This window comes from Macaca thibetana, chromosome X (genome assembly GCF_024542745.1).
Source record: "Macaca thibetana thibetana isolate TM-01 chromosome X, ASM2454274v1, whole genome shotgun sequence".
Taxonomy (NCBI): Eukaryota; Metazoa; Chordata; class Mammalia; order Primates; family Cercopithecidae; genus Macaca; species Macaca thibetana.
The window spans coordinates 60795203-60818107 of NC_065598.1; positions in this window are offsets into that span (position 1 = coordinate 60795203).

The window sequence follows — 22905 nt, forward strand, 5'->3', positions numbered from 1 at the left end:
TAGGAAGAAACTGCATCAACTAGCAAGCAAAATAACCAGCTAATATCATAATGACAAGATCAAGTTCACACATAACAATCTTAACCTTAAATGTAAATGGACAAAATGGTCCAATTAAAAGACACAGATGGGCAAATTCGATAAAGAGTCAAGACCCATCAGTTTGCTGTATTCAGGAGACCCATCTTACATGCAGAGACACACATAGGCTCAAAATAAAGGGATGGAGGAACATGTACCAAGCTAGTGGAAAACAAAACAAAACAAAACAAAAAAACAGGTGCTGCAATCCTAGTCTCTGATAAAACAGACTTTAAATCAAAGATCAAAAGAGACAAAGAAGACCATTACATAATGGTAAAGGGATCAATTCAACAGGAAGAGCTAACTATCCTAAATATATATGTACCCAATACAGGAGCACCCAGATTCATAAAGCATGCCCTTAGAGACTTACAAAGACTCCCATACAATAATAATGAGAGACTTTAACACCCCACTGTCAACATTAGACAGATCAATGAGACAGAAAGTTAACAAGGATATCCAGGAATTGAACTCAACTCTGCACCAAGAGGAGCTAATAGACATCTACAGGACTCTCCACCCCAAATCAACAGAATATACATTCTTCTCAGCACCACATCACACTTATTCCAAAATTGATCACATAGTTGGAAGTAAAGCACTCCTCAGCAAATGTAAAAGAACACAAATTATAACAAACTGCCTCTCAGACCACAGTGCAATCAAACTAGAACTCAGGACTAAGAAACTCAATCAAAACTGCTCAACTCCATGGAAACTGAACAAACTGCTCCTGAATGACTACTGGGTACATAACAAAATGAAGGCAGATATAAAGATGTTCTTTGAAACCAATGAGAACAAAGATACAACATACCAGAATCTCTGGGACACATTTAAAGCAGTGTGTAGAGGGAAATTTATAGCACTTAATGCCCACAAGAGAAAGCAGGAAAGACCTAAATTGACACCCTAACATCACAATTAAAAGAACTAGAGAAGCAAGAGCAAATACATTCGAAAGCTAGCAGAAGACAAGAAATAACTAAGATCAGAGCACAACTGAAGGAGATAGAGACACAAAAAACCCTCCAAAAAATCAACGAATCCAGGAGTTGGTTTTATGAAAAGATCAACAAAATTGATAGACCACTAGCAAGACTATTAAAGAAGAAAAGAGAGAAGAATCAAATAGATGCAATAAAAAATGATAAAGGAGATATCACCACCAACCCCACAGAAATACCAACTACCATCAGAGAATACTATAAACAACTCTACACAAATAAACTAGAAAACCTAGAAGAAATGGATAATTTCCTAGACACTTACACTCTCCCAAGGCTAAACCAGGAAGAAGTTGAATCCCTGAATAGACCAATAGTAGGCTCTGAAATTGAGGCAATAATTAATAGCCTACCAACCAAAAAAAGTCCAGGATCAGACAGATTCACAGCCGAATTCTACCAGAAGTACAAGGAAGAGTTGGTACCATTCCTTCTGAAACTATTCCAATCAGTAGAAAACGAGGAAATCTTCCCTAACTCATTTTATGAGGCCAACATCATCCTGATACCAAAGCCTGGCAGAGACACAACAAAAAAAGAGAATTTTAGACCAATATCCCTGATGAACATCGATGCAAAAATCCTCAATAAAATACTGGCAAACCAGATTCAGCAGCACATCAAAAAGCTTATCCACCATGATCAAGTGGGCTTCATCCCTGGGATGCAAGGCTGGTTCAACATTCGCAAATCAATAAACATAATCCAGCATATAAACAGAACCAAAGACAAGAACCACATGATTATCTCAATAGATGCAGAAAAGGCTTTTGACAAAATTCAACAGCCCTTCATGCTAAAAATGCTCAATAAATTCGGTATTGATGGAACGTACCTCAAAATAATAAGAGCTATTTATGACAAACCCACAGCCAATATCATACTGAATGGGCGAAAACTGGAAGCATTCCCTTTGAAAACTGGCACAAGACAGAGATGCCCTCTCTCACCACTCCTATTCAACGTAGTGTTGGAAGCTCTGGCTAGAGCAATCAGGCAAGAGAAAGAAATCAAGGGTATTCAGTTAGGAAAAGAAGAAGTCAACTTGTCCCTGTTTGCAGATGACATGATTGTATAGTTAGATAACCCCATTGTCTTAGCCCAAAATCTCCTTAAGCTGATAAGCAACTTCAGCAATGTCTCAGGATACAAAATTAATGTGCAAAAATCACAAGCATTCTTATACACCAGTAACAGACAAACAGAAAGCCAAATCAGGAATGAACTTCCATTCACAATTGCTTCAAAGAGAATAAAATACCTAGGAATCCAACTTACAAGGGATGTAAAGGACCTCTTCAAGGAGAACTACAAACCACTGCTCAGTGAAATAAAAGAGGACACAAACAAATGGAAGAACATACCATGCTCATGTATAGGAAGAATCAATATCGTGAAAATGGTCATACTGCCCAAGGTAATTTATAGATTCAATGCCATCCCCATCAAGCTACCAATGACTTTCTTCACAGAATTGGAAAAAACTGCTTTAAAGTTCATATGGAACCAAAAAAGAGCCCGCATCTCCAAGACAATCCTAAGCGAAAAGAACAAAGCTGGAGGCATCACGCTACCTGACTTCAAACTATACTACAAGGCTACAGTAACCAAAACAGCATGGTACTGGTACCAAAACAGAGATAGAGACCAATGGAACAGAACAGAGTCCTCAGAAAGAATACCACACATCTACAGCCATCTGATCTTTGACAAACCTGAGAGAAACAAGAAATGGGGAAAGGATTCCCTATTTACTAAATGGTGCTGGGAAAATTGGCTAGCCAGAAGTAGAAAGCTGAAACTGGATCCTTTCCTTACTCCTTATACGAAAATTAATTCAAGATGGATTAGAGACTTAAATGTTAGAACTAATACCATAAAAATCCTCGAGGAAAACCTAGGTAGTACCATTCAGGACATAGGCATGAGCAAGGATTTCATGTCTAAAACACCAAAAGCAATGGCAACAAAAGCCAAAATTGACAAATGGGATCTAATTAAACTAAAGAGCTTCTGCACAGCAAAAGAAACTACCATCAGAGTGAACAGGCAACCTACAGAATGGGAGAAAATTTTTGCAATCTACTCATCTGCCAAAGGCTAATATCCAGAACCTATAAAGAACCCAAACAAATTTACAAGAAAATATCGAACAATCCCGTCAAAAAGTGAGCAAGGGATATGACCAGACACTTCTCAAAAGAAGACATTCATACAGCAAACAGACACATGGAAAAAATGCTCATCATCACTTGCCATCAGAGAAATGCAAATCAAAACCAAAATGAGATACCATCTCACACCAGTTAGAATGGCAACCATTAAAAAATCAGGAAACAACAGGTGCTGGAGAGGATGTAGAGAAATAGGAACACTTTTACACAGTTAGTGGGACTGTAAACTAGTTCAACCATTGTGGAAAACAGTGTGGCGATTCCTCAACGATCTAGAACTAGAAATACCATTTGACCCAGCCATCCCATTACTGGGGATATACCCAAAGGATTATAAATCATGCTACTATAAAGACACATGCACATGTATGTTATTGCGGCACTCTTCACAATAGCAAAGACTTAGAATCAACCCAAATGTCCATCAGTGACAGATTGGATTAAGAAAATGTGGCTCATACACACCATGGAATACTATGCAGCTTAGTAGGGACATGGATGCAGCTGGAAAGCATCATTCTCAGCAAACTATTGCAAGAACAGAAAACCAAATACCACATAGGTGGGAAATGACAATGAGATCACTTGAACACAGGAAAGGGAACATCACACACCGGGTCCTATTGTGGGGAGGGGGTGGGGGAAGGGATAGTATTAGGAGCTATACCTAATGTAAATGATGAGTTAGTGGGTGCAGCCCACCAACATGGCCCATATATGCATATGTAACAAACCTGCACATTGTGCACATGTACCCTAGAACTTAAAGTATAATAATAATAAAAAAAACACACACAAAAATTAGCTGTGCTTGATGCTAGGTGCCTGTGATCTTAGTTACTCGTGAGGCTGTGTCAGGAGAATCGCTTGAACCTGAAGGCAGAGTTTGCAGTGAGCCAAGATCTCGCCACTTCGCCACTGCATTAAAGCCTGGATGACAGAGTGAGACTCTGTCTCAAAAAACAAAACAAAACAAAAACAAAAACAAACAAGCAAAAACAAAACAAAACAAAACAGAGAGAGAGAGAAAAGAAAAAAAATCCACCACACTACCTTCATACTTAGTCAATACAATAGAATGCACCCTTCCCATCAATGTCACCCTTCACCATGGCATATTTGTCCATATTCATTCTTGCCTTTATGTCTTTCCTTATGCTGTTTTCCTACCTGGAACATCCTACCTGTTCAAGTGATCTAAATTGTTCTCCATCCTTCAAAGTATGCTCAAATCTGACTTCCTTCAGGAAGTTTCCTCTGAAAACTTGAGTCCTCAATGACTTCCTTCTTCTTTGACAACCTGCGTATGGAGTCTGAATTACGTAATAAGGTTTTGCATTATTCTTCAATGCAGTGATTTACAAATTGTATTCCAGGAAGCCATAGCGTTCAATAGAGATGCCTCAGGGACTTCCTGGGAAGAGATAGGGAGCCAAGCAGATAGGACTCGAGGCTTCCAGGCTTGACATCTTGTTCCACTAAAAGCCATTTCTTTTATCTGTTTTTCAGATATGGCTTTCACATAAAGTATTTTATGAATAAAGGGTCTGCTAAAATCAACCACAAGGTAAAAGTGTAAAAATCTGCTGCCCCTTTTCAAGATGTTTTACCTCCCAAATATTAGACTGAACCACAAAAAGTGTCATTTTTATAGGTCAACAGCAGTCAAATACCAACAATTTTTGTGGTTCAGATTTGTATTCCTGTTGTTTCCTGAATTGTCCAGCACAGGTTGGAAGATAATCACAGAAGGCTTTAAATTGAATCTGTAGTGGCAACCGGATCCTATTTCATGTAGACATTTGTCTAGGCAACTATTTGAGGATCAGTAGAAAGATCTGGGGAGGAGATGAGATACACATATACTGAAAATGATGGTTGGGGCCAGTGAATATTCCATGGCCTCTGAAGGTATTTCATTTCAGCTGCTGAGTGAGTTTTAAGCTATTTGAAGGGTCCAATTAACCCAGGAATAGGTGTGGGAGCAGGGTGTCCCCTGTAAATGCAAAACCATTGAAATATGATGCTACACATTTCTTAAAAGTGGTCTTTGAATATTCTCTTCCAAAGGCATATTTTGCATAATGCAGCTGGGTTGTATGAAAAAAAAAAAAAAAGATTTTTTTCAGAAGCCCTTGGAGGATGATCTCATTTGTTTTCATTAGATTTGCATAAGAAATAATTATTTGCACAAGTGGAACTACCATTGCAAAGGGCTTTTTACAGAAGCATGATTTTTTTCCCTTTTTTACTATTATTGTTCTGTGGTACATGTGCAGAACGTGCAGGTTTGTTACATAGGTATACACATGCCATGGTGGCTTGCTGCACCCATCAACCTGTCATCGAAATTAGGTATTTCTCCTAATGCTATCCCTCCCCTAACCCCCAACAACCCAACACACCCAACTCGGTGTGTAATGTCCCCCTTCCTGTGTCCATGTGTTCTCATTGTTCAACTCTCACTTATGAGTGAGAACATGCAGTGCTTGGTTTTCTGTTCTTGTGTTAGTTTTCTGAGAATGATGGTTTCCAGCTTCATCCATGTCCCTGCAAAGGACATGAACTCAACCTTTTTTATGGCTGCATAGTATTCCATGGTGTATATGTGTCACATTTTCTTAATCCAGTCTATCATTGATGGGCATTTGGGTTGGTTTCAAGTCTTTGCTATTCTGAACAGTGCCACAATAAACACATGTGTGCATGTGTCTTTATAGTAGAATGATTTATAATCTTTTGGGTATACACCCAGTAATAGGATTGCTGGGCCAAATGGCATTTCCAGTTCTAGATCTTTGAGGAATTGCCACACTATCTTCCACAATGATTGAACTAATTTACACTCCCTCCAATAGTGTAAAAGCAAGTGTTCCTATTTCTCCACATCCTCTCCAACGTCTGTTGTTTCCTGACTTTTTAACAATCGCCATTCTAACTGGTGTGAGATGGTATCTCATTGTGGTTTTGATTTGCATTTCTCTAACGATCAGTGATGGTGAGCTTTTTTTCATATGTTTGTTGGCTGCATAAATGTCTTCTTTTGAGAATTGTCTGTTCATATCCTTCAGTCACTTTTTGATGGGGTTGTTTTTTTTCTTGTAAAATTGTTTAAGTTCTTTGTAGATTCTTTGACAGATGGATAGATTGCAAAAATTTACTCCCATTCTGTAGGTTGCCAGTTCACTCTGATGATTGTTTGTTTGTTTGTTTGTTTTTTACTGTACAGAAGCTCTTTAGATCCCATTTATCAATTTTGGCTTTTGTTGCCATTGCTTTTTGTGTTTTCACCATGAAGTCTTTGCCACGCCTATGTCTTGAATGGTATTGCCTAGGATTTCTTCTAGGGTTTTTATGGTTTTGGACCTTACATTTAAATCTTTAATCCATCTTGAGTTAATTTTTGTATAAGGTGTAAGGAAGGGATCCAGTTTCAGTTTTCTGCATATGGCTAGCCATTTTTCCCAGCACCATTTATTAAATTGGGAATCCTTTCTCCATTGCTTGTTTTCTGTCAGGTTTGTCAAATATCAGATGGTTGTAGGTGTGTGGTATTATTTCTGAGGGCTCTGTTCTGTTTCATTGGTTTATATCTCTGTTTTGGTACCAGTACCATGCTGTTTTGGTTACTGTAGCCTTGTAGTATAGTTTGAAGGCATATAGCGTGATACCTCCCAGTTTTGTTCTTCTTGCTTAAGATTGTCTTGGCTATGTGGGCTCTTTTTTGGTTTCGTATGAAATTTAAAGTAATTTTTTTTTTTTTCTAACTCTGTGAGAAAAAGTCAATGGTTGCTTGATGGGGATAGCATTTAATCTATAAATTAGTTTGGGCAGTATGGCCATTTTCATGATATTGTTTTTTCCTATCCATGAGCATGGAATGTTTTTCCATTTTTTCGTGCCCTTTCTTATTTCCTTGAGCAGCGGCTTGTCGTTCTCCTTGAAGAGGTTCTTCACATCCATTGTAAGTTGGATTCCTAGGTATTTTATTCTCTTTGTAGCAATTGTGCATAGGAGTTCACTCAAGATTTAGCTCTCTGTTTGTTTGTTATTGGTGTATAAGAATGCTTGTGATTTTTGCACATTGATTTTGTATCCTGAGGCTTTGTTGAAGTTGCTTATCAGCTTAAGGAGACTTTGGACTGAGACGATGGGGCTATCTAAATATACAATCATGTCATCTGCAAACAGAGACAATTTGACTTCCTATTTTCCTATTTGAATACCCTTTATTTCTTTCTCTTGCCTGATTGCCTTGTCCAGAACTTCCAATACTATGTTGAATGGAGTGGTGAGAGATGGCATACTTGCCTTGTGCCGATTTTCAAAGCAAATGCTTCCAGTTTTTTGTCATTTTGTCATTTTGTCCATTTTGTCATTTCTATAATATTGGCTGTGGGTTTGTCATAAATAGCTATTATGTGGAAACACGTTCCATTGATACCTAGTTTATTGAGGGTTTTCAGCATAAAGGGCTGTTGAATTTCGTTGAAGACCTTTTCTGCATCTATAAAGATAATCATCTTGGTTTTTGTCATTGGTTCTGTTTATGTGATGGATTACGTTTATTGATTTGCATATGTTGAACCAGCCTTACATCCCAGGGATGAAGCCTTCTTGACCGTGGTGGATAAGCTTTTTGATGTGCTTTTGGATTCAGTTTGCTGGTATTTTATTGAGGAGTCTTGCATTGATGTTCATTAGGGACATTGGCCTGAAATTTTCTTTTTTGTTGTGTCTCTGCCAGGCTTTGTTATCAGGATGATGCTGGCCTCATAAAATGAGTTATGGAGGATTCTCTCCTTTTCTACTGTTTGTAATAGTTTCAGAAGGAATGGTACCATCTCCTCTTTGTACCTGTGGTAGAATTTGGCTGTGAATCCATCTGGTCCTGGACTTTTTTTGGTTGGTAGGCTATTAATTACTGCCTCAATTTCTCAATTTGTTATTGGTCTATTCAAGGATTCGACTTCTTCCTGATTTAGTCTTTGGAGGGTGTATGTGTCCAGGATTTTTTCCTTTTATTCTAGATTTTCTAGTTAATTTGCATAGAGGTGTTTATAGTATTCTCTTATCATAGTTTGTATTTCTGAGAGGTCAGTGGTGATATTCTCATTGTCATTTCTGATTCTATTTGATTATTTTTTCCTTTATGGTGAACAAATAAAAATATGTCATCCCAAATATATTTATCTGACAAATTTTGAGTCTCTGCTCAGAGAGCCAGTAAACAGAAGTAACCCTGCCTAGTCGTCTTTTGTGGGGGAGATTTGTGTCTATGAGAGAATGCATTAATAAAACTGGGTTTTCTTTAAGGCCTTCCCTTATCAAAATTTAGGGAAGATTAACAGAATCTGGCACCTTTAAAAGTCTAAAAGAAATATTTGACATCCATTTTCTATGAGGGATGCTACCTGTGAGGTTTCATCTACCTCACAACACTACATTTGCTAGCCACTCCTCCTCTCATAACCTGTCCTGACCACTATCACATGATTTATCATTGTAACCTGTTTTTCACTATGATTTGAGTCCCATTATTTCTGTAACATCAAGATGGCATGCTTCTGCACCCCACTGGGGGGATGGGAGTAGTCACTCTGTGGTTGTCCCCCATGTGCATATTAATTAAATTGTATGCCTTTTCTGAAATTAATCTGCCTTTTGTGAGTTGATTTTTCAATGGTTTTCAGTTGGATTTTCAGAGGTCAAAGAGAAAGTTTTCCTTTGGACTCTACAATAGCAATGTCTGGCAGTGTCATTACCTCAGTCAGTACTTAGCAACTGCTAAGGAAAGTGCTGATTCTCAAAGGATTGTAGACCTCTTTGTGTATGTAAAGTGCAAACTCCAGTATTCTACTGATCCCTTTACCGTACCATAAATTAAGACCCAGCTCTCAATAGTACCAGCTAAAGCTATGCTGCTGCCAGGCCAGCAGAGGGAGGACAAGTACAGAGCACTACATTTTCCCAGCTGGAGGGGAGTGGAAGCATGAAGAGCCAGAAAAACAACCATTTCCAAAATTTTAAGGATCCTCACAAGATCCCATGTGGTGGTCAGAGCATGTGTATGTCTAAATCTATTTAACCAGTGAGGAACGGATCTCAGGGAGGTGAAGAGACTGAGCACCTTTCTCAGAGGCTTCTGAGTTTCTCCAAAGAAGCAGAAGACAGGAGACTGACTTTCATTTTCTTAATAGTTTTTTTTTTATTATTATACTTTAAGTTCTAGGGTACATGTGCACAACGTGCAGGTTTGTTACATATGTAGGACTTGGAGAAAATATTCACAATACATGTACCTGACAATGGATGATTATATTATGCAAAGGATATGTGTATATTAACAGAATATAGATATACAAAGAGCACCTACGACTCAGTTACACAAAGACAAAATACAAAATAGGGCCAAAGACTTAAATAGATATTTCACCAAAGAAGATACATGAATGGTCATTATTGGCACGTGAAAAGATGCTTAACATTGTTAATTACCAGAAAATGCAAATGTAATCCACAATGAGACATTACTTTGTACCCACTAAAGTGGCTAAGACAAAATGGACTGACAATATTAAGTGATGGTGAGGATATGAAGCAGCTAGAATTCTTATGCATTGCTGCTGAAAATGCAAAATGGTACAACCACTTTGGAAAACTTTGGTAGTTTATGATGAAGTTAAACATACATCTACCTTATGACTTGCAATTTTACTCCTAGGCATTTACTCAAGAAAAATGAAAGCATATGTCCATATAAAGATGTGAAAAGAATATTTAAAAATGCTCTACTCATAATGGCCCCAAACTAGAAAAAATCCAAATGCCTGTCAATACAAGAATGGATAAAAGATTGTGGATATCCATATTTAACCAAAAAAACTAGACAAAAGATTACATACAATATAATTCCATATATCTGATATTCCAGAACAGGCAAAACTAATCAATAGTGAAAGAAAGCAGATCAGTGGCTGCCTAGGGCAGGGATTTATTCCCTAGAGGGTAGCAAAGTTAATTATAAGGGAACACAAAGAAAATATTCTGGAGTGATGGAAATATTCTGTATCTTGCTGGGACAGTGGTTACATGTGTGTATACATTTATTAAAACACATCAACCAGGAAAAAAAAAAAAAAAAAGAAGCAGAAGACAGGATAGCCATGGAAGGAGTTGAGAAAGAGCTTGCCGACTAGGTCTTTACAGGAAGAGGATAGAATCCTGCATATGGGAGCTAGAGCTGGCAGGGCTCAGGAAATACCCCAATCCCAAAGAATGCCTATAGAGTGAGGTTCAAGAATTGAGGTATAGAGGAACAGAATTTTTATGATGGAGACAGGCAGATCTGACTTAATATTTGTGGTGCTATGAGCTAGATGTGTAACCTCAGACAAGTTATTTTTGCCTCTCTGAGACTATTGTCTCACTTATAAAATTAGGACAATACTACTAATCTCATGCAATTATTTTGAGGACAAAAAGTTCAATGTATGTGCAGTACCTGGCAAAAAGTAGGCATTCAGTAAATGATGGCTACTATTGTGCAAGCACCCAGCAGCCAGCAGTGTGGAATATTTCAGTAGGTCCTCTCACACAGAAACCTGGGCGGACTGGGCTCCTGACACCAGGGAGGGGAAAGAACTTGCCAGGTATTTTGACTCCCAGGTCTGGGCTCTTTCTGCTGCTCTGAGGGAGGTAATTACATTAAAGAGGCTCTGTTTCTGCTGGCTGTTACCCTTAGTTGCTGAAAGGAAATGAGAAAAGAAAAGGACTCTTGTCTGAGGAATGCAAGTCCTTTTAGATTATCAGGCCCTGAGAGACATTCAAATGAGACAGCAATCACGTCCTACTCCTCCCTTTGAGCTATGTATTCATCTCTTAAAACTGCTCACCATTGCCACAAACAGCTAGAAACTAACCAAATAAGGCCACACCAGACACTATGACATATACCCTATAGCTTAACAATGTTATTAATACTAATCAGGCCAAATATAATGTTATAATTTATTTTACAAATAAATTACTCCTACAAAAATGTATCTGTAGTGAAAAAAGACTGAAAAAATGTTTTAAAACCCCTATAGTGTACCTGTTATTTAGTTCTAGCCTTGTCCATTGTTTTTAAGTTTCATTATTTGCCTACTTCCTGACTATGAGTCTCTTAAGAAAACCTACATTTCGTTTTCTTCATGTTTCTAATTGACTCCTCAATAAAATAGTTTTTTTCATTCTAACATACAAATTTTCTTTTTGTTATAATCCACATCTATAGTTCCTTTACTTCTTAAAAAACTAAATTCATAGTACCTCAAAGATTCTACACGCAGCAACAGCCATAAATCAATAACTTTGACAGAACTACCCAGAAATGAGCCTTCCTGGCAATGAGAGACATCTCAACACTCAAATTTTGACCATCAATATGAATATTTCAATCTGGTGAGAGCTAAAGGGAAAATACAGAAGGGATGCAGAGTATAGATCTGGGTCAGTGGGATTCATAATGATAGCAGCAGGAGGCAGCCAAATGCCTAGGCAGATGGAGTGGGTCCCCAGTGAAACCCCACCTTCTAGCAAAAGAGAGTTTAAAGCCTGAAAGCCAAGCTACAAGTCAAATCCACGAACCAGATTGAGAACATGTCTCCCGTTTTGACACACGTTCTTCTGATTGATTCCCACCCTTCACCTATTTTACATTTCCCTTCTCGTTCCAAGTTAGTTTTCTACGCTGTCATGTCAATCTTTGAGTGGTTTCTTTACGTTAACCATTTTTGCATACTCACAAACCAATCAGCATGCACTCCCCATTCTGAGTCCATAAAAAGCCCCAGACTCAGCCACACTGAAAGAAAAACCACCTGATTACGGGGATGGGCGACCACCTCCCATGTCCTCTCTCTGCTAAGAGCTGTTCTGTGGCTCAAGAAAATTCTTCTCTGCCCATCTTCACCCTTCTAATTGTCAGTGTAACCTCACTCTTCTCGGACGTGGAACAAGAGTTTGGGAACTGCAGAATGTAGGTACAATCTATAACACAGACAGGCCAAGTATGTAGAGTGCCTCGAGTGGCAGTCTTAAGGACAAGCAACCCCCAGGCATGGGGGCATTGCCATCCATGGAGGTCCTTGGTTGACAAAGTGGCTGAGAAAAATCCTGCATCAATAACATATGCATCACATATTCTTAAGCAATAATAGATACTAGTTGTCAAATGCCTACCCTTTGCCAGGCATTCCACATACATTATGTTTTTCTCCTCCAGAGAATTATATGTGATAAGTAGTATTAAACTTTATGTGTGTGTGTTTGTGTGTCATATTCAAGTAATAAGGTAAATTCAGTCAGTGGGCCAGGAGTAAGTGAAATGAGAATTGTGAGCAGCACCATGGTGTGGAGGGAAGAATACTTGTAATCTTCTGGTAAGATCTATATTTTTTAAGTTCATATTTTGAATAGGTAAAAAACACTAATAACATAAAATCCAAACTATAAAAATATATATAGTAAATAGAAAGTTTCCCTCCCTCTCCTGTACCTAAGTCACATCAAATTCACTTTCCTGGAAAAAATCACTATTATGGTTTCTTAAATTTCCACACAAATGATAGCATACCTATAACATGCTGCTTTGCATCTTGCTTTTTAAACTTAAATCATTCTGCAACAGCAGATAGAGTTCATACTTGTCAATGGCTGCATAGTACTCTATCATACAGATAGATGTACCGTAATTTATTTAAAGAGACTCCTGATAGACATTTAGGTTGTTTATAAACTACACTTCAGTGAATCTCCTTGTATATCCATAACGTGCAAGTACACCTGTGAGATAAATTCCCACAAGTGGAATTGCTGGGTCAAGGGATATGCACATAAAAAATTTTGATATAGACAAAACGTCCACTATAGAGGTTGTTCTCAATTTATATTCGCACTGGCCATGTATAAAAATGACTGGTTCTTTATATCCTTGCTAATACAGTGCTTATAAACATTTTCATTTATGCCAATATGATAGATGAAAAATGATATAGCACAGTTTGATTTTGCTTTCCTCTTATTATGATGAGATTATAAGCATCTTTTATGTATTTAAAAGACACTTGTATTTCCTTTTGTATAAACTGTTCTATTAATATATTTTGCCAATTTTTTTGTCACTGAGTTTTTGATCTTATTCCTATGAGTTGTAGGAGCTTTTATTTTTTGAGATAGGGTCTAGCTCTGTTAATCAGGTTGGAGTATAGTGGTGCAATCTCTGCTCACTGCAGATCCTCCTCCTGAGCTCAAGCTGTCCTCTCACCTCAGCCTCCTGAGTAGCTGGGACTACAGGCCCATGAACTTGGCTTTTTTTTTTTTTTTTTTTTTTTTTTTTTTTTGGTAGAGACAGGGTTTCGCCATGTTGCTTAGGCTGGTCTTGAATTCCTGGGCTCAAGCCATCTGCCTGCCTCAGCCTCCCAAAGTGCTGGGATTACAGGCATGACTCACTGCCCCAGGCCGACTTTTAGGAGCTTTTTAAAGAGGACATTAGTCCTTTGTGATAAGAAAGTTGCAAATATTTATTGTTGCATTTTGCCTTCTGTTGCCATGCAGAAAATTTGAATTTTATAAAGTTAAATTTATACTTCTCTTTTTTGTGGTTTCTGGGTTCTATGTTATTGTTAGATTGATTATTAAAATGTATTTAGTGTTTTATCTTATAATAATAACTTGTTTTACACTTAAGTTATTGATCCGTGTAGAAATTATTTTGATGTATGACATGAATTAGAGAGGTATATAGCTCTATTTTTTTTCCAGATGACTACTCAATTGTCCCAATGACATTTACTGCATTTTTTTCTCTACTGATTTGAAAAACCACCTTTACCATGTATGTTTGAATTTCCATGTGTATTTGAATCAACTTCTGAACTTTCTATTCTGTTCTAATTTATCAGACAGTCCTGGATGAGTCCTGGCCCTGTCAGTTCTGTCTGTGTGAGTCTGGGCAGACTACAGTTCTTAACAAGTCTCAATTTTCTTATCTGTAAAGTGGAAGATTACTTACCTCATGGACTTGTAAGGAATGCAAGAGATAACAGATGTGAAGATGCTTTGTAAACTGCAAACACCACACAGTTAAATATTACGGGAACTGTATAGTTGGAGAAAAAATTGCTAAGAATTAATTTTTTAATCAAATATCAAAATAAACAGATCTGGTCCCTAAAGAAAGAATCAATTGGATCCCGGCTAAATTAAAGAAAACTGGGGTCAATAGTAACAGTGAGAGTACAGTGCTATAACCTAGAAGACACTTAACAAATATTAATGTTTATGATAAGGAGCTGTGTATGGATTAGGGTGTAGGTATGCATGTGTGTGTGGTCGGGGGGAGGGTTATAAAGAAAAGAGCACAGAAGTAACCCTAGCAGAGACAGACAGGCGCTTGGCAGTCTGTGGGGAGAGGGCCTGGTATAGTGAGTCAGGAAAGAGAAGAGCAGAAATTAAGGGTAACTGAAAGAACAGGCTGAGATTGTTGTTACTGTGCATTTTACTGTGAAATAAATCCCCAAAACATGTAACATTTGAGCTGTAATGTTCAAGAGGTTGTCTTCTGCAATTTCCCATTTTATAGGATTTGAAAGTGAATTTCAATAAGCATTATGGATCTTATAATATGCTAAAATGTTTTCAGCTTTAATATTAATAATTGAGCACCCAGCAATTCCCATGTGAACACATGTATACCCCTCTGGCCTGCACTGGTGGAAATAAAGGGAGAAAGCCAGTAAAGGAAAACGGGGGAAGGGGAGGGAAGTGGGTAGAAATCCAGCCTCTCTTGAATTAATTTTCGTATAAGGAGTAAGGAAAGGATCCAGTTTCAGCTTTCTACTTATGGCTAGCCAATTTTCCCAGCACCATTTATTAAATAGGGAATCCTTTCCCCATTTCTTGTTTCTCTCAGGTTTGTCAAAGATCAGATGGCTGTAGATGTGTGGTATTATTTCTGAGGACTCTGTTCTGTTCCATTGGTCTCTATCTCTGTTTTGGTACCAGTACCATGCTGTTTTGGTTACTGTAGCCTTGTAGTATAGTTTGAAGTCAGGTAGCGTGATGCCTCCAGCTTTGTTCTTTTGACTTAGGATTGTCTTGGAGATGCGGGCTCTTTTTTGGTTTCATATGAACTTTAAAGCAGTTTTTTCCAATTCTGTGAAGAAAGTCATTGGTAGCTTGATGGGGATGGCATTGAATCTATAAATAACCTTGGGCAGTATGGCCATTTTCAAGATGGATTAGAGACTTAAATGTTAGACCTAATACCATAAAAATCCTAGAGGGAAACCTAGGTAGTACCATTCAGGACATAGGCATGGGCAAAGACTTCATGTCTAAAACACCGAAAGCAACGGCAGCAAAAGCCAAAATTGACAAATGGGATCTCATTAAACTAAAGAGCTTCTGCACAGCAAAAGAAACTACCATCAGAGTGAACAGGCAACCTACAGAATGGGAGAAAATTTTTGCAATCTACTCATCTGACAAAGGGCTAATATCCAGAACCTACAAAGAACTCAAACAAATTTACAAGAAAAAAACAAACAACCCCATCAAAAAGTGGGCAAAGGATATGAACAGACATTTCTCAAAAGAAAACATTCATACAGCCAACAGACACATGAAAAAATGCTCATCATCACTGGCCATCAGAGAAATGCAAATCAAAACCACAATGAGATACCATCTCACACCAGTTAGAATGGCGATCATTAAAAAGTCAGGAAACAACAGGTGCTGGAGAGGATGTGGAGAAATAGGAACACTTTTACACTGTTGGTGGGATTGTAAACTAGTTCAACCATTATGGAAAACAGTATGGCGATTCCTCAAGGATCTAGAACTAGATGTACCATATGACCCAGCCATCCCATTACTGGGTATATACCCAAAGGATTATAAATCATGCTGCTATAAAGACACATGCACATGTATGTTTATTGTGGCACTATTCACAATAGCAAAGACTTGGAATCAACCCAAATGTCCATCAGTAACAGATTGGATTAAGAAAATGTGGCACATATACACCATGGAATACTATGCAGCCATCAAAAAGGATGAGTTTGTGTCCTTTGTAGGGACATGGATGCAGCTGGAAACCATCATTCTTAGCAAACTATCCCAAGAACAGAAAACCAAACACCGCATGTTCTCACTCATAGGTGGGAACTGAACAATGAGATCACTTGGACTCAGGAAGGGGAACATCACACACTGGGGCCTATCATGGGGAGGGGGTAGGGGGGAGGAATTGCATTGGGAGTTATACCTGATGTAAATGACGAGTTGATGGGTGCAGCACACCAACATGGCACAAGTATACATATGTAACAAACCTGCACGTTATGCATATGTACCCTACAACTTGAAGTATAATAATAATAAATAAATTTAAAAAAAAAAGAAATCCAGCCTCTCAGCTGCTAGCTAGAGGCAGCAGGTGGCTGGGGCACGGATGGGGCCGGGGCAGGAGCGGAGAGCAGGATGAGTAGTTCAGGCTTCTCATGAAGGAGCTGTAAGGTCAGCCAAGAGAAAGGAAGAGTAGACCCAAAGCCAGGCGAGTAAGTTTATTGAACCTGCCAGGCTGCTTCACCACACTCAGAGGAGGCAGCCCTGAGTTTACAAATTGAGGGGTTTATACTGGGGAGGGGAGTTTGGGACAGTTCTTTGGTATGGCCGCATTCCGGGCTTGTTTGCTGGTTAATTTTGCCACATATCACCTTTGAGGTTTATGGTAGCAGGAACTTACAGAAGGGTGTAGGTAAAGTTTGTTTATGCTTCCCATGACCTCCCCCTGTGCGGTCCGGATCGTTTGTAATTGGGGTTTGCTTATCGCAGCAAGGTCTGATAAGTGAAGTCTGCTGGCTTCACTGAGGTGCCTTGATAAGGGTTTAGAAAAGTAAAGAGGCTTGGGGGAAAGGTGGGCAGCGCGGAGAGGTTTGGGGGAAGTGTCGGCAGTACCAAGAAGCTTTTTGGAGCCCTTTGTCCCTAACAGGAGCCACTGAGAACTGCCCTGGGCTTCCAAGCAAGACAAGCTGTGGCTAATGGGTGGCTGAGCAGTGCTAGGCAATCACAGCCATGTGTGTGGGAGGATGTCTAAGCCACTTGTTATGGGGAAGGCTCAGCAGTCTGGTTTGAGGCTGCTATTCCAGGCCAGTGCCTTGTTGCTGGCTATGTCCAGGGGTGCCATGGCTCAAGGTGAGTTCTGTCATCTCTGGATGGAAGATACCTGGTTATGGCATAGAGGCTTCCAGTGCCTGGAGGGATATGATAAGCCCAGTACTACTTTCTGCTGTGGGATCCGTAATCTGCATTACTGTTGTACAACCCTGCAGGCTCGGTTAGATCAGGGACAGTGTCCAGAGGATGCACCTTGGAACTTCCATGAGGCTATGATCCCATCTCCGGAAGCTAATCCTGGGGTTGATGTGAGTAGCAGAGGGGAGCTAAGACTGGCAGGGGAGGAAGATGTCTTCTTTCCACTGGGTTCATGTATTGGTGCCAGGGGAATTTAAGGTAGTTGGCATGGTAAATGGAGGGTCAGATGACCAATGTTGGAACTCCAATTCCACCCCATCCTAACTGTGTGACTTGAGGTCAGGCATTTTGCTTCTTAGAACCTGCTTCCTCAATAGCCTGCTACTTATATCAGGTTGGGATGGAGCTATAGGAATCAGATTATTTCTTTTTTTTTAAAATTTTTAAAAATTTTTTAAATTTTTAAAATTTTTTTATTTTTTATTTATTTATTTTTTTATTATTATACTTTAAGATCTAGGGTACATGTGCATAACGTGCAGGTTTGTTACATATGTATACTTGTGCCATGTTGGTGTGCTGCACCCATCAACTCAGCAGCACCCATCAACTCGTCCTTTACAGCAGGTATAACTCCCAATGCAATCCCTCCCCCCTCCCCATAATAGGCCCTGGTGTGTGATGTTCCCCTTCCCGAGTCCAAGTGATCTCATTGTTCAGTTCCCACCTATGAGTGAGAACATGCGGTGTGTGGTTTTCTGTACTTGTGATAGTTTGCTGAGAATTATGGTTTCCAGCTGCATTCATGTCCCCACAAAGGACACAAACTCATCCTTTTTTATGGCTGCATAGTATTCCATGGTGTATATGTGCCACATTTTCTTAATCCAATCTGTCACTGATGGACATTTGGGTTGATTTCAAGTCTTTGCTATTGTGAATAGTGCCGCAATAAACATACGTGTGCATGTGTCTTTATAGCAGCATGATTTATAATCCTTTGGGTATATACCCAGTAATGGGATGGCTGGGTCATATGGTACATCTAGTTCTAGATCCTTGAGGAATCGCCATACTGTTTTCCATAATGGTTGAACTAGTTTACAATCCCACCAACAGTGTAAAAGTGTTCCTATTTCTCCACATCCTCTCCAGCACCTGTTGTTTCCTGACTTTTTAATGATTGCCATTCTAACTGGTGTGAGATGGTATCTCATTGTGGTTTTGATTTGCATTTCTCTGATGGCTAGTGATGATGAGCATTTTTTCGTGTGTCTATTGGCTGCATAAATGTCTTCTTTTGAGAAGTGTCTGTTCATATTCCTTGACCACTTTTTGATGGGTTTGTTTGTTTTTTTCTTGTAAATTTGTTTGAGTTCTTTGTAGGTTCTGGATATTAGCCTTTGGCAGATAAGTAGATTGCAAAAATTTTCTCCCATTCTGTAGGTTGCCTGTTCACTCTGATGGTAGTTTCTTTTGCTGTGCAGAAGCTCTTTAGTTTAATTAGATCGCATTTGTCAATTTTGGCTTTTGTTGCTGTTGCTTTTGGTGTTTTAGGCATGAAATCCTTGCCCATGCCTATGTCCTGAATGGTATTACCTAGGTTTTCTTCTAGGGTTTTTATGGTATTAGGTCTAACATTTAACTCTCTAATGCATCTTGAATTAATTTTCATATAAGGAGTAAGGAAAGGATCCAGTTTCAGCTTTCTACTTATGGCTAGCCAGTTTTCCCAGCACCATTTATTAAAGAGGGAATCCTTTCCCTATTTCTTGTTTTTCTCAGGTTTCTCAAAGATCAGATGGCTGTAGATGTGTGGTATTATTTCTGAGGACCCTGTTCTGTTCCATTGGTCTATATCTCTGTTTTGGTACCAGTACCATGCTGTTTTGGTTACTGTAGCCTTGTAGTATAGTTTGAAGTCAGGTAGCGTGATGCCTCGAGCTTTGTTCTTTTGACTAAGGATTGTCTTGGCAATGCAGGCTCTTTTTTGGTTCCATATGAACTTTAAAGCAGTTTTTTCCAATTCTGTGAAGAAAGTCATTGGTAGCTTGATGGGGATGGCATTGAATCTATAAATAACCTTGGTCAGTATGGCCATTTTCACGATATTGATTCTTCCTATCCATGAGCTGGCACAAGACAGGGCTGTCTTCTCTCACCACTCCTATTAAACATAGTGTTGGAAGTTCTGGCTAGGGCAATCAGGCAAGAGAAATAAATCAAGGGTATTCAGTTAGGAAAAGAAGAAGTCAAATTGTCCCTGTTTGCAGATGACATGATTGTATATTTAGAAAACCCCATCATCTCAGCCCAAAATCTCCTTAAGCTGATAAGAAACTTCAGCAAAGTCTCAGGATATAAAATTAATGTGCAAAAATCACAAGCATTCTTATACACCAGTAACAGATAAACAGAGAGTCAAATCATGAATGAACTTCCATTTAAAATTGCTTCAAAGAGAATAAAATACCTAGGAATCCAACTTACAAGGGATGTAAAGGACCTCTTCAAGGAGAACTACAAGCCACTGCTCAGTGAAATAAAAGAGGACACAAATGGAGGAATTCGATTATTTGTATGAATTACAAAAGTCTTATTATAACTGAGAGGAAAGTGCTTCAGGATAGTCTTGAACCCAGCAACCTAGGTCTACCTTGGGAAATCAGACCCCAAGACCTTTTGCCTCATAATTTTGCTTTCAAATGTGTTTGTCAGGCACGGGTTTGGAATGTTCCCACAGTCCACCTTCACCTGAGCTCTTGGGGAAGTCTGGGACTCCCTGACTAGAAGAAGCAGTTACTCATCAGATCCCCTTCACCCACTAACGTGTGTTCCTGATTGGCGTCAGTTTGAGATAAATAAAATATTATTTATTTGCTTATTATTGAGCACCTACCCTGTACCAGGCAGTAGAGACCTCATGCAGAAAAGTATTGCCTTTTCTTCCCCCTCTCTTTGAGGATGTGTCAGGGAAGGAAAGATTGTGGGAATTGTGACAGGGACAGGACTTTGAGAAGGCTTATCTGACCCTCTCTCTTCAAAGTGCTTTAAAACTCATTTTTCTTTATTGGACAAGCTTTTCATGCTTCTGAGCCCACCTTGGGGCTCTCTCCCTGCCCTCCTCATTCCTGTTTGTCTTCCCTGTGCCCAAATAGTCTGGAAGTCCTGGGACTCTTGCAAGCAGTTCTCCCCAGTCCCCAACCCCAAGGCTACCCTGGAGGCTTTGCATTCCTTTGGACCTAGGATGGCCTTAGCCAGAAAAATTAATACCTGTGGAGGCATCAGGGAGCTCAGTATCAGATTTCCTCCAGCCCAACGTGTCCTCTGTATAGTGTCTTCACTACTCAAGTCCCTAGACCTGAGGGCTTAGGGCATCCCAAAGTATTGGAAAGGGCCAGTAGGCCTAGGGGGTCCTGGACCACAGTCGTGTGCGGCCTTGTATAAAACAGGTCTAACCCCTGCTTTGCAGGATGGATGAGGACTAAAGGAGACCATACACGTAGCATTGTGCCTGGCACATACGTATTTTAAATATGTATTATAATGTCTCTACTGCCTACTGGTGTCCCCTGAGGTTCTACTAGAAACTTCCTGACTGGCTGGCTCAGCTCCCCTTCCAGGGTCACTTCTGAAGTGAAGAAAGATCCCTCCTCTAACCAACAAAGCAGAGCAGATGTGCTCATTTAGACACCTAAAGAGCCTGCCCCACTTGGTAGGCAGAAGTACCAAGAAGTACTTCCTATTTTCCCATCCTATTTTCCCTCAGAGATCCCACCTCTTCCAGAATGTACCCTCATTTCTCTTACTCTGCCACCCTTATTCCTTTTGCTTGGAACTTCCATTACCTCTATCTGTTGTCTCAAGAGTCAGCAGAGCACAGTGATTAAGAAGCATTTAAGGGTCAGTTGCCATGGTTCAAGCCTGTATTCCTGGCACTTTATGGGGCTAAGATGGGAGGACCGCTTGAACTCAGGAGTTCAAGACCAGCCTGGGCAACATAGTGGGACCCTTGTCTCTACAAAAAGTATGAAATAGCTGCATGTGGGGTGTGTGCCTGTAGTTTCAGCTATTCAGGAGGGTGAGGCAGGAGGATCCTCAGAGCCCAGGAGGTCATGGCTGCAGTGAGCCGTGATGGCACTAGTGAGCTCCAACCTGGGTAACAGAATGAGACTCTGTCTTGAAAAAATAAAAATAAAACAAAATAAAAGAGAAGCAGGTGACATCTGGAATCAGAAAGAGGTGGATTTAAATCTGGCCTCTTTCTGTTTAGCAACTGGTTCACCTTGGGTAAATTACGTTATCTTTGAGACTCAGTTTTCTCATTTGTAAAATAAGGCTGTTGTGAGGATTTAATAAATGCATGCAAAACACTTAGCATAGCATCTGGCATAAAAATCAGTGCTAAATAAATGGTACTACATTTCCTTGAAACAGCATCTGGCAAACAAGAGTGCTTTTTCTTGAAATTTCTGATCCAATTCCAGCTCTTCCAAGAAGCCAGAATGAAATTCTCTCCCTTCTCACAACTCCCAAACTTCTATTACAGTGTTTGTCAGAGTACCTTTCTAGTAGACACACTTTTTTACCTGTCTCTACTAGACTAAGGTGGAGATAGCATCTTATTCATCTTTGCATTCCCTACAATGGGGAGGCGCACAGTGCCTGCCACTTATATTCTTAGGAAATACTGATCAAATTTGCTCTGGCTTCCCACTAAAAGGTAGTCCCCTGTCCCATTTCTTCATAGCCTTACTCTAAGTTGTCATAACTTTCTATGATGCTGTGAGATATTTCTCTCCAAGGTTTAAATATTCACTGGTGGCATTTCAGGAATAATGGCAGAGAGTAAAAATAAGATTGATTTGGGTAGGGATGCCTGCTGGTGCCATTCAGACAATACTCCACAAATAGCTGCCATTTCTCAAAAATAGCCCTGCCCTGGATTCCCTCATGGCTGCTACAGACACTTTTAGAGGTTTGGAGAAGGTATATAGCCATTGTTCTTGAAATGTGGAGCTGATAAAACCAACATATGAGGATGTGGAACTTTAGTTTTTATAGAACTTTTAAAATATCTAGTTCACATTGTCTTCACATTTGTTGGTAACTAGTAGACCTAGTATTTTTTTTTTAAATAACGAGTAGCCCTCTTAATTTGGTAACTTATCGACTCCACTACAGCTGCCACAGGGGTCAGGAATTCTTACATGGCATCAGGATTTTTTTTTTTTTAAGACAGAGTCGCACTCTGTTACCCAGGTTCTCACTCCTTTTACAGGCTGGAGCACAGTTGCATGATCACTGCTCACTGCAGCCTCGTGGGCTCA